Raw genomic sequence first — 11,471 nt, forward strand, 5'->3', positions numbered from 1 at the left:
ACTACGTGGGAGTCCAGCAACATAGCCATTACGCTAACTGCTGGTCCAAATAAGAATGTTTTAGTTAACAATAATTTTTTTATTATTCTTTTATCACTCTAAATATGCCCTTTTGCTGCCTTCTGGACTTCATGGTTACTGATGAGAGAACAGTTGACAATCTTAGTTCTCTTGTGTCTGACAAATGATTTCAATTTAGCTTTCCTAACATTCGGTTCTTCTTTCTTCTGCCTGTTTAAAACTTCTGTCTCTCTAATGATTTTCAAATTTCAGTTGTACTTTTAATCTCTGTAATGTCCAATGGATTCTTTTGAAAATTTTTTTATCCTTTTAGTGTTATTCCCCACTGGTTGAGATAATGTTACCCTGGTTTAAATTATTACTTTTTTCTTTAGTTTTCTTTAATTATTGAACATATTTAAAACCATTTATTTAAAGTCTTTGGTAAGGCTGATGTCCCTACTTCTTCAGAGAAAGGCTTTTGTTTGTTTGTTTTCCATTAATAGCTGATTTTCCTGTGATTTTTTTATATACTAGCTTATTTATTTGCATTCATCATCATTTCTTTTGGAAACTGGATATTTGAATGTGACAATTTGATATCTTTAGAAATGATAGTGTTCCTTCTCCTCAGGTTGTAAGTTGTTCTTGGTACATTATAGAATTTTTTGATTATTATATAACTTTACTTTAAAATTGTAAACAAGTTTTCATAAGACAGGCTGACATAGAAAAGCAAAGACTGCATACCCCCCCCCAAAAAAAGACAGATCTTCACACCACAATCCACCCCAAGCCTCGGCCAGCCAGGATCAAGGACATGTATGTACACTTGCTCAGTGCATACAAGGAAGCCTTGAGTTGAGAATCCTGGATTATATAACTTTACTTTAAAATTGTAAACAAGTTTTCATAAGACAGGCTGACATAGAAAAGCAAAGACTGCATACCCCCCCCCAAAAAAAGACAGATCTTCACACCACAATCCACCCCAAGCCTCGGCCAGCCAGGATCAAGGACATGTATGTACACTTGCTCAGTGCATACAAGGAAGCCTTGAGTTGAGAATCCTGGATTCTCCCATGTGGCCTCAGCATCACAGTATATTATGTTACCACATCACCACCATGGCAGGCCTTGTTTAATGACCCTTTAAACTATATTTTAAAGCCCATATTCTTGTTAGGTTTGTTCTCTGAAGTGTTGGTCCCTTTAGTTTGTGGTTTGCTAGTTGTTCAAAAGAGATTTGTTTAAATACAGAAAGTCAAAGAAGAAAGACAAGGAGAAAGCGAAGAGAATAAATAAGGAGAAATAAAGAGGAAAAAAGAAAAATAAAAGAAGCCAGAGAAAAAAGGAAAAAGAAAAGGGAGGAGGGGGGAGGGGAAAAAGACAGAATAAGGAAAGAGAAAGAAAGAAGAAGAAAGAAAGAAAGAAAGAAAGAAAGAAAGAAAGAAAGAAGAAAGAAAGAAAGAAAAGAAAGAAAGAAAGAAAGAAAGAAAGAAAGAAAGAAAGAAAGAAGAAAGAAAGAAAGAAAGAAAAGAAAAGAAAGAAAGAAAGAAAGAAAGAAAGAAAGGGAGGAAGAAAGGGAAGAAAAAAGGGAGGAAAAAAGAGAAGAGAAAGGAAAGAAGTAAGAAAGAATGGAAGAAATGAAAGAAAGCAAGGAAATATTTCCTGGTATTTGTAGAGTGCCTCTCTTTCAGAGCATCCAGATATATTAAGTAAATCTCTAAAGTATCTCTTCAAAGTTTAGTCATGTCTTTTACAAAATTACATTAACTTTCACTTCTTGGTTACAGTGCACCTATATCAACCATAGGTGAAAGCTTAGGGTCATCTTAAGTCTTCCTGACTGTTTTTCCTACCCTGGGCATTTGTTCAGCTTTCTAGATAACTTGTTACACTTGACAACTCATCAAATCTCTTATTCTTTAAAATAACTCTTCTCCCTTGCATTTCAACCAGATTTTGTCTTAATTTTTATATCTACTATAACATTCCCTGCCACTCCCACCCTGGTTGCAACAAATTATTCAGTTGCATTTCCACATTTCAGAGAAGGACCTCTTAGCTACTTTTCTGTCTTTAGAGAGCTCTGAGTTAGGTGAAACAAAGGTAAATGTCTTGCATCAGTGCTTTAGAGAAACTCCAGACAAGTTCAGACAAATATAATTCCTCAGAAACAAGATTCTCTTTGCTTCTTTCAGAATCAGGTACTCACATTTTGAATGGTGATTTCCATCTTTACAGCTGCTGCAACACCAATATTATCTTGATTTCATAGATATACAAGATCACAGGTTTAGACTAAAATCCAGACATGTTAAGTAAATCTCTAAGGTCTCATTTTTAGCCGGGGAGAAGAGGAGGATAAAGAAAAGGAGAAAGAAAAATAATAGGAGAAAAGAAAAGATGAAGGAAGAAAGTAGAAGAAAGAAAGAAAGAAAGAAAGAAAGAAAGACAGAAAGAAAGAAAGAAAGGAAGGAAGAAGAGAAAAGGAAGGAACGAAGACAAAAGGAAGAAAGGAAAGCAGAGAAGGAAAGGAAGGGAATATTTTTCTTGTCATTGCAGAATGCAAGTGAAAGTGACAATATTTAAAATATGAAACTCTTATACCTACAATTGTAATCTTTCCATTCTATGAGTTTTCTTACATGCCCAACTATTGACCATATTTGGCCAAATGGATTCAGTATACTCTTTTTCTTTCCGCTCCAGGTAAACACTTGATCTCTGTTTAAAGTTGCATCCTCAAGATCTCTGTCCATAGCCCACTGTTACACGTGTTATTCTATTCCTACTCTCTACTCTTTCTCATAGGCTTAATTTTTCCTTTGTTCCTAGCATGATTTATGGCCATTTCTAAGGTATTCCTCAAAATTATGCTGTAAGTACACCCTAAGAATGTAGATTACTCTTTACTAATTATGCTTGCTTCACATATGTCTTTATATGCAATAGCAGCTATGTTATTTGGTTATTTGGTTTTATAAATATTCCTTTCTTCTTCAGTATTATTTGGCAGTTGGATCTCTATAATATATCTTCTGTATTCTTTATCTCTCCTCCCCTTTTTCTTTATTTATTTTCTATGTATTCTTATATTGATTCTAAGGTTTGCCTTTTGCATCACCAATTCAGTTTCCTTGAATGCCAAATATGTGTGGGAGGGAGTCTTTTTTTTTTTTTTTGATCTAGGGCATGTGCACTAATGAGAGAGAGAGAGAAATCACCCCTCAAGAAGGGATGATCATGCTACAATTCCTTCTCCTCCATTGTCCTCTTGGGATTTGGGGCATGCACACAAACACATTTGGTATGTTTCCAAGCTGTTGGGTCCAGGACTCAAGCCAGAGTTGGCAATATGGGATCCAGCACCTTAAAGACAACATAACCTTCTGGCCCTCGAATGTATTATTTATTATTATAAAACAGATTTCTTGTAGCATACATAGACTGTTGCATGCAATAGTAATTCAACAAACGCTAGTTACTCTTTTCAGGAATAAGCCTATACTAAAATTCTCTAAGCAACTCAAAGGCACATTTGAATGTAGTCTATTGGAAATATCCTTGATATGTAGAATCTCATTTTAGATGAAAAGGAAGTGCCAGTCAAGGGATCTTTAACTGAGTGAAAAAATTCTGAGGCAAAGCAAGCCTCAGTATATTTTTTTATTTGTTTGTTTTTGGCTGGCTAATAAAATGCTATTAAGCATAGAAAATACAGTATCTCAGGGAACCAGCAGTTAGCGTAATGGCTATGTCGCTGGACTCCCACGTAGTCGACCGCAGTTCACGTCCAGGACATGGTGGCTTGAAACTCACGGCGGGCGCGTGTGCGTGCCTGCCCAGGATCCCGGGAGGAGAATGGAGGAGAAGGGATTGCGGCCTGACCATCCCCTCTGGGGGGTGATTTCTCGCTTTCTGTCTCTATGTCTCTCTCTGTCTGTCTGGCGAGTGCACTAGCAAAAAAAACCTCTCCAAAAAAAAAAAAAGAAGAAAGAAAGAAAATACAGTATCCCAGAGTAGCAACCTGAATTACCTGAATTATCTTTATAGTTTGGAGAAATGTAAATGTACTATCCAGAGGGGGAAAAAAGAACACAAACCACTGAGAGAAAATAAAAAAGATTGCAACAATTTCTGAAAGTCTCAGAAATACATTTGTAATTTTTTTCAGCCCCATGGGAATACAAAGACTTTTTTCACATCAGTTTTATAGGGAAGTCAGGAAGGAGATTCTTGGCAACTATACATATTCTACTATTTTCCCAGAAGAGTATGTAATTGATAAAATTGGAAAGTATTTAAGTATGCTTAATGTTACAACTAGACTAAATATAAATTAAATTTCTTGTGAGTCACGGAGGACATCAGCGTCAGCAGCGCTTCAGAGTTCTCACTGTAATCCTAAATTCTGACTGTACTGTGAATATGGAATTTACAAGTACTTCAAAAGTTAAATGGGTGCTGTTTGTATAGCCACCTAAGAGATTCCAAAAATTAGCATTTGCCATTAGGATGCATCAGAGCTTCTTTACTGAGTCTCAGTTTTGAAACAAAATTCATTTGTTTTATTTTTTCATAAACTGGAACTTTTTCTAATACTACTTTAATTAAAATTCAGATTTTATAACATGAGCTGACTGACAAAGAACATTTGAATGATGCTAATGAACTTTTTAATTAATTTTAAATGTTTCCTTTTTTACATTGAAGCTTGTTAATAAAGAGTCTGGGCATATTTCATCTGTAATCATTAAAACAAAAAAGAGATAGCTCCATAATATTGATAGAGTAAATTGTATGTTTTCTTTATTTAAAATCTTTAAATGTAATATAACAATTTTTTGCCAGTAATTTCCATAATAAAACCCAAAGTGATTTTTCTAGGAATTTTGGAGTAGATGCCTAGCACAAGCATTCATGTGCAAAATACAAAACATGCATAATTTTACCCTTACTCCAATGCTTACAGGAGGGTATACGTGCCCAAGTGTAACCTTTTAATCATGACTGAGTCATCGAAACTTAAAAGTACTACTAAGAGAACTCCTATAAGTTCAATAAAGGGGTAATAAAACAAGAAAAGAAGAACAGCTTTTGTTAATTTCAAAAAGCATACAATAATGTAGTTCATCTTAGGCTAAATAGTGGCACAGTGGTAAGATACAATGTTCTCTGAGGCAGACCCACATAAAAAGATTACCAGTTCAAGTCCTGAGACTACTGTGAATATGCCAGGCATATATGTTCTCATGATCTGAGCTATCTGAGACTAGGGAATGAGGTGGATCATAACATCAAGACTCTTTTAAGGGTGCTATCTCTCTGTCTCTGTCTGTCTCATTTCTGGAGTGAGTACATAAATATGTATGTATGTCTTCTGCCATTAGAATTTTTACGCTAATTTTTCCCTTCATAAATACAGATATTTATTAGATTATTATTAAACTATTGCAGAGTTTTTCCATTTCATATTGGCCAAAGGCCAGGGTGACACAGTAAATGGAATTTGGAATGCTGTAGTTAAGGGAGGAGATAATGCAGGAAGACTCAGTGAGTTTGGAATGCCAACTAATTAAGTGCACTGTCCTTGACTGAATTCTGGCAAGTGTGTCTAATTTCAAAAATCACAGAAACATAGCTGGGTCATGGGTGTACGGAGTTGGGGAAATAACAAACCTGCTAACACAGACAAATCTCTCCCCAAAATCTAGGAAAGAAAAGAAGATACAAAAGATCACATATCTTATGATTCCATTTATATGAAACATCAATAAAACATAAATCCATACAAATAGAAAGCAGAGTTATGTTTGCAAGGGAATTTGGTAATAAGAAAATGGGGAGTAACTGTTTATGGGAATGGAGCCTCCGTTTAGGGTTATGAGAATGTTTTGAAACTAAAAGGAATTGGTAAATTTAAAATATTATAAGTGTAATAAAAACAACTGAATTGTTCACTTTGAAAAGTTTGGCTAGCTTCATTTTTGTATTGATGCCATCTAATTTTAAAAAAATAAAAAATTGTAGAAAACAGCCTGAGGAAAACAATGCACTAACCATGCATAAAAAAATAATGTGAATAGCAGGTAATTGTTAAATCCAAAATCATGGTGGACAAAAGGAAGTACAATGATATTTACAAACCCTGAAATAAAAGATGCCAATATTGAACTATATACCCTATGAAAGTATCCTTATGGAATGAAGAGAAACTAAAGACATTCTCAAATGAAGACTTTCTCAAACTAAGAATTTGTTGCTCTCAGACTTACTATTAAAGAATGGTAAAAGGAACTGCTGTAAACAAAATTATAATGACAACAAATAAAGACTTGATCCTTCTGAAAAGAAAGAACAATGGACTGAGTAAAAAACAGAGGTAAGCCATAATAGACTATACTACACCTCATTAATTTCATTCTTTGTAATTGAAGCGAAAGGTATAACATTATCTTACCTGGTACTTCAGTTAATGCAGAGGAAATACTTAAGACAATTATATTTTTTAAATGAGGAAATTATAGGGACCTAAATGGAAGTAATGTCTCTATACTTCACTTGAAATATTAAGAAAGCAAATCCAATAGATTATGATAAGGTGTGCATGTGCATGTAATACCTAGAATGGTCACTAATTAAATTATATGAAGAGATCTACTCAAAACCACCTTAGTAAGAGAGCACAAAAGATATTCCTATGGACAGAAATATACAGTGGAGGAAATGTGATAGCTAGACAAGAAGACCATCAGTGCTATGTAATAAGAAATAGATTAAAGGAGTGACAAAAGTCAAACAGCTTCTTCTTCTTTTTTTTTTTTTTAAGAGAGATTTTTGCTATAGGGCACATTTGTTCAACAAAGAGACAGAGAACAAAAGTGAGAAATCATACCCCCCTCAAGGGATGATGGCCACACTGCAATATTTTCTCCTCTAGGGATTTTGTTTGTGCATGCACATGTACCTGGCAGAGTTTCAAGGTACCAGGACCAGGACTCAAACCATGGTTGGCCACATGGGGGTCCAGCACCTTAACTACTAACTGCCAAACAGCTTTTTGATCAACATGTTAACAGGTCAAGTATAAGGAAATAGAATAGAAACTAAAGTTGAAATACAGTAATGACAATGGGTTTTGAACCTTCAAGTTTCTGCCAAAAAAAAACCAAACACTGTCACTTCAGGAGGGAATTCAATACACAAGAGCTTGAATATAGATGACATTAATTAATAATTCCATGGGTTTGTTAGATTAAGGATGGACAAATAAATACATTGCCATTAGTATCACAGGTGGACTTACAGATGAAAATTTCAAGATAAATTGTGGTCGGTGTTCTATACTACTCATTCTCTATAATCATTCAGTGAAATGCCTTTAGACCTCACAACAAGTTGGAAATGAAGTAACCTCCAATAAGCTATAAAGTTTTGTACATTTTCTCTACTTTACAGCCAAAATAATAACAAAGAAAACGTACATTAGAGATCAAAATGGTAGGAGCAGTTAAACTGATTTTAAAATGGAGACATCCTATTAAAATGATTGCAACAATCTCCACCAGTGTTTTAAACACTAAATAAAAGCTCTACAAAAAAAATTTTTAAGTCTCAAAAAGGCATTCTCAGCATTATACAAGATTCACAAACTTTTAAGAAGCAGGAACTAGATCGTTTAGGCCAATTGTATAAAATAGCACTTCTCAAACTCTAATGTCCTTGCAAATAGCTTGCTGAACTCTTAAAATGAAGTTTCTAATTAGCAGAAACTTAATTTTGAACCACACTTTTAGTAGCAAGGATCTAATGTATTAGAAATACAGTATTTTTTTTTTTAGAGGTTTTTGCTATAGGGTGCATGTGCTCGCCAGAAAGACAGAGACAGAGAGACAGAAAGCTAGAAATCCCCCCAGGGGGGATGACCACGCCACAATCCCTTCTCCTCCATTCTCCTCTCGGGATCTTGGGTACGCACGCACATGCACCCAGCATAAGTTTTAAGCCACCAGGTATGGGACTCGAACCGTGGTCAACTACATGGGAGTTCAGGGACATAGCCATTATGCTAACTGTTGGTCCCAAAATACAGAATTTTTTTTAAAAGATATTTTTGTTACTGGGCACGTGCACTCACCAGAGAGACAGAAAGAAACAGAGACAGAAAACGAGAAATCATCCCCCGGGGGATGGCCACGTAGCAATACATTCTGCTCCATTCTCTTCTTGAGATTTTGGGGGTATAAGCACACTTGCCTTGAATGAGGTTTTTTTTTTTTTTTTCCATTTTATTTGGAGAGGTTTTTGCTATAGTGCACGTGTGCTCACCAGTAAGACACACAGGAACAGTATGAGTTTATGCCACCAGGTCCGGGACTTGAACCAGGTTGACTATGTGGAGTCCAGCAAGGTAACTATTACACCATCTGCTGGTTCCCTAGAAATACAGTATTAATAACATCAAAGTCATACATTCTAATATTGGTCACTTCATTTGTAGTAAAATGAAAGAACATGCAATCTGTTTGAGTAGTTTAAAGTCCCAATATCTTCTATTTCATAGCTTTGAGGTCTGTGTAAGAGACTTATCTCTCAAGTTCTTCGTTTTCTCATCCGTAAAGTAGGGATGGCAATTCTTCCCAGTTATGGTAAGTTGTGAAAAAGATAATTGCTTGGGATGACCAATTTTTCTTATTTTTTGAGTTTGTTAAATGAGAGATTTGTAAAATGTGTGAAACATATTTGGGGCTAAATGAACATTACTTCTCCCTGTCTCCCTCTGCTGCCATAAATTAAATCCCTAATTCCAAGAATTTTACAAGTCATTTGTTTAAAGGTGACTGAAGGTCATGTAGAAATGCTTGGCAGCAAACTGACGTATTACAGAATATCAAATTACAAGTATAATTTCATACATATATTTATTATAATAAAATGCAACTTCCTCAGTTTTGCCTGATATTTTTCTAATTCTACCTCTTCTCATCCTCACATTCACAGCCTATTATTATTATTATTATTTTTAAAATTTGCCATAGGGTGTATACACTCATCGGAGAGAGAGAGAGAGACAGAGAGAGGGAAAGTAAAAAACACCCCCAGGAAGGAAGACCACCCCACAATCCGTTCTTCTGCATTCTCCTCTTGGGATTTTTAGGCATGCAAGCACAGGTGCCCTGTGAGTTTTTCAAGCCACTGGGTCCAGGACTCTAACCATGCAGTCAGCCATGTGGGAATCCAGTACCTTAACCACTATACCACCTGTATGGCCCTAGGCCATTAGTTTTGAGGCCCTTTCTTTGACCCAAGGATCTATAAGCATCTAAAGAATTAATACTGCTGTTTTTAAATGTTCATACATATAAAATGAAGAAAGAAATGATATGTCAAAATTATTTAGCTAAGAAAATTATTAGAAAAAAATCACTTTTTATAAACTGTTAGGAAACTACACTGAAAAAAAAGTAAATAGCTAGTGAAATTATGATTCAGCACAGTTCTTTTGTTCTTGGTCATTATTGTTGTATTTTGAATGTGTACCAACCTTGACCTTGCAAATTTTATTTCTAAAAAGAAAACTAAAAACAATGTTAAATGGCTTATATTCATCACCATTCTTTCTAAATCAAACCCTCTAGAGGAAAAAATCAAATAGAATTAGCCTTTTGTACCTATAACATATACACATATTTTATCTAGAAACATTAAAATAAATACAATATTCAGTTTCTTAAACTCCTTCCATAGTGGATAAAATGTGTGTCTTTTCTGAGCTACTACAACTGAGAAAATTCTTAAATTGAAAATTATTCTTTTATTTATCCTATTTTTTTTTTTTCTGTGCATAGAAATCTGCCTGGCCTAACATTTGACCCAGGAAGCATCTGGAATAAATCAGACTAAACTCTTAAATCAGGTTCAGTACAGCAATTCCCTATCCCACTGGAATTAAATGTTTTATTTAGTTAGTTTCCAAGGTCAAGTCAATTGTTGATATTTGGATTTATGTACAGATATGCTCCCTAGTGGTTCCAATGGGGGTAAGAAAACTGGACAGCCTTCACTACTGTCACTCTTGCTGGTAAATTGCTCAATCTTCAAAGAGGACTATTTTAAGCTCACAGATATACACATGACTCATAAGTATCAGAGCTGCAAGGAGTAGTGAATTCTATCTAACCTAGGAGCATGTGAGACATAACATTCTCCTTAAATTCTTGCATCTCTGTCTCTGTTCAAATACTTTTATTAGCGTGTGTGTATGTGTGTGTGCATGTAAAATAAGAATGTTGCCTTTCTGAATGGAGAGTGTAACCCTGACCATAGAAAAGCTATTTAACAAAAATGTTGAAAAAATATTTAAGTGACATTTCTCAAATGACCTAACCTTATTTTATCGCAAAACTACCAAATTATACACCACATATAATGTGATGCTCACTAGAATGGAGAAATTGAAACGAATTGAAACCAAACTGAAACAGAACACGCTCTCTCACATTAGCAGTGTTGAAGCTAATTAACACTGTCAGGAACATTTAAATGGTATTTTTTTCCAGAGTGTAAGAAGTTGATCTAACTCAAAGGTTAGATACTAGTTTGTCTTGTTTAATGTGCAAGTTTTATCACAGACAGGGAGAATGACTGTACACTATGCATATTCAGTAAGTGGTCTATGGAATCCTACACCATGTTATTTTGTGAAGCTGAAATACCCTTCTGTAATTAAGGAACGCAATTCTCTAATATTTTATCATTTTAGTTTTTGTGTGTGTTGCTCTTCTTTAAGTTGCATCGTGAATACTGGGGATCCAGTTTTCACACTCGTTTTATCTGCAACTGTTTTTTATATTCACGTTATATATCAACTTCAGTAACTGTGTTAACATTTTAAAGGTAAAATTAAGGATTAGTGAGACCAGCAGACGGTATAATGGTTATGTCACTGGTCTCCCACATAGTCAACCATGGTTTGAGTTGCAGACCTGGGACTTAATACACACACCAGGTACATTTGCGTGTGTGCCCCAAATCCCAGGAGAATAAAGGAAGAGAAGGGATTGCAGCATGGTCACCCCCCTAGGGGATCATTTCTCACTTTCTGGCTCTCTGTCTTTCTGGTGAGTGCACATGCCCTATACCAAAAGTTTCTCTCTAAAAAAAATAGGTTTAGCACAGTGCCAGATTTAATAAATGCGTGTTGAATTAATGTCAGAGAAAATAATTACATCACATATCACTGCCTCCTTAACTGATCCCATGAACAAAATTAATTTCATAAAGAAGTTACCTTTTTAAAAGAAAAACTCAGTATTTCTGTGTTACACAAGCATCCCCAGAATAAAATGATCATTCACTGTAAATTTCTCTTCTTATTCATTTTTGAGGTGCATTTCAATCTTCATGTATCTTATTTTTGTTGTTTGGGCTCTGATCATTTGAGCCACCTTGTCTTTGAATATAAT

This window comes from Tupaia chinensis, unplaced genomic scaffold (genome assembly GCF_000334495.1).
Source record: "Tupaia chinensis unplaced genomic scaffold, TupChi_1.0 Scaffold143996_1, whole genome shotgun sequence".
NCBI lineage: Eukaryota > Metazoa > Chordata > Mammalia > Scandentia > Tupaiidae > Tupaia > Tupaia belangeri.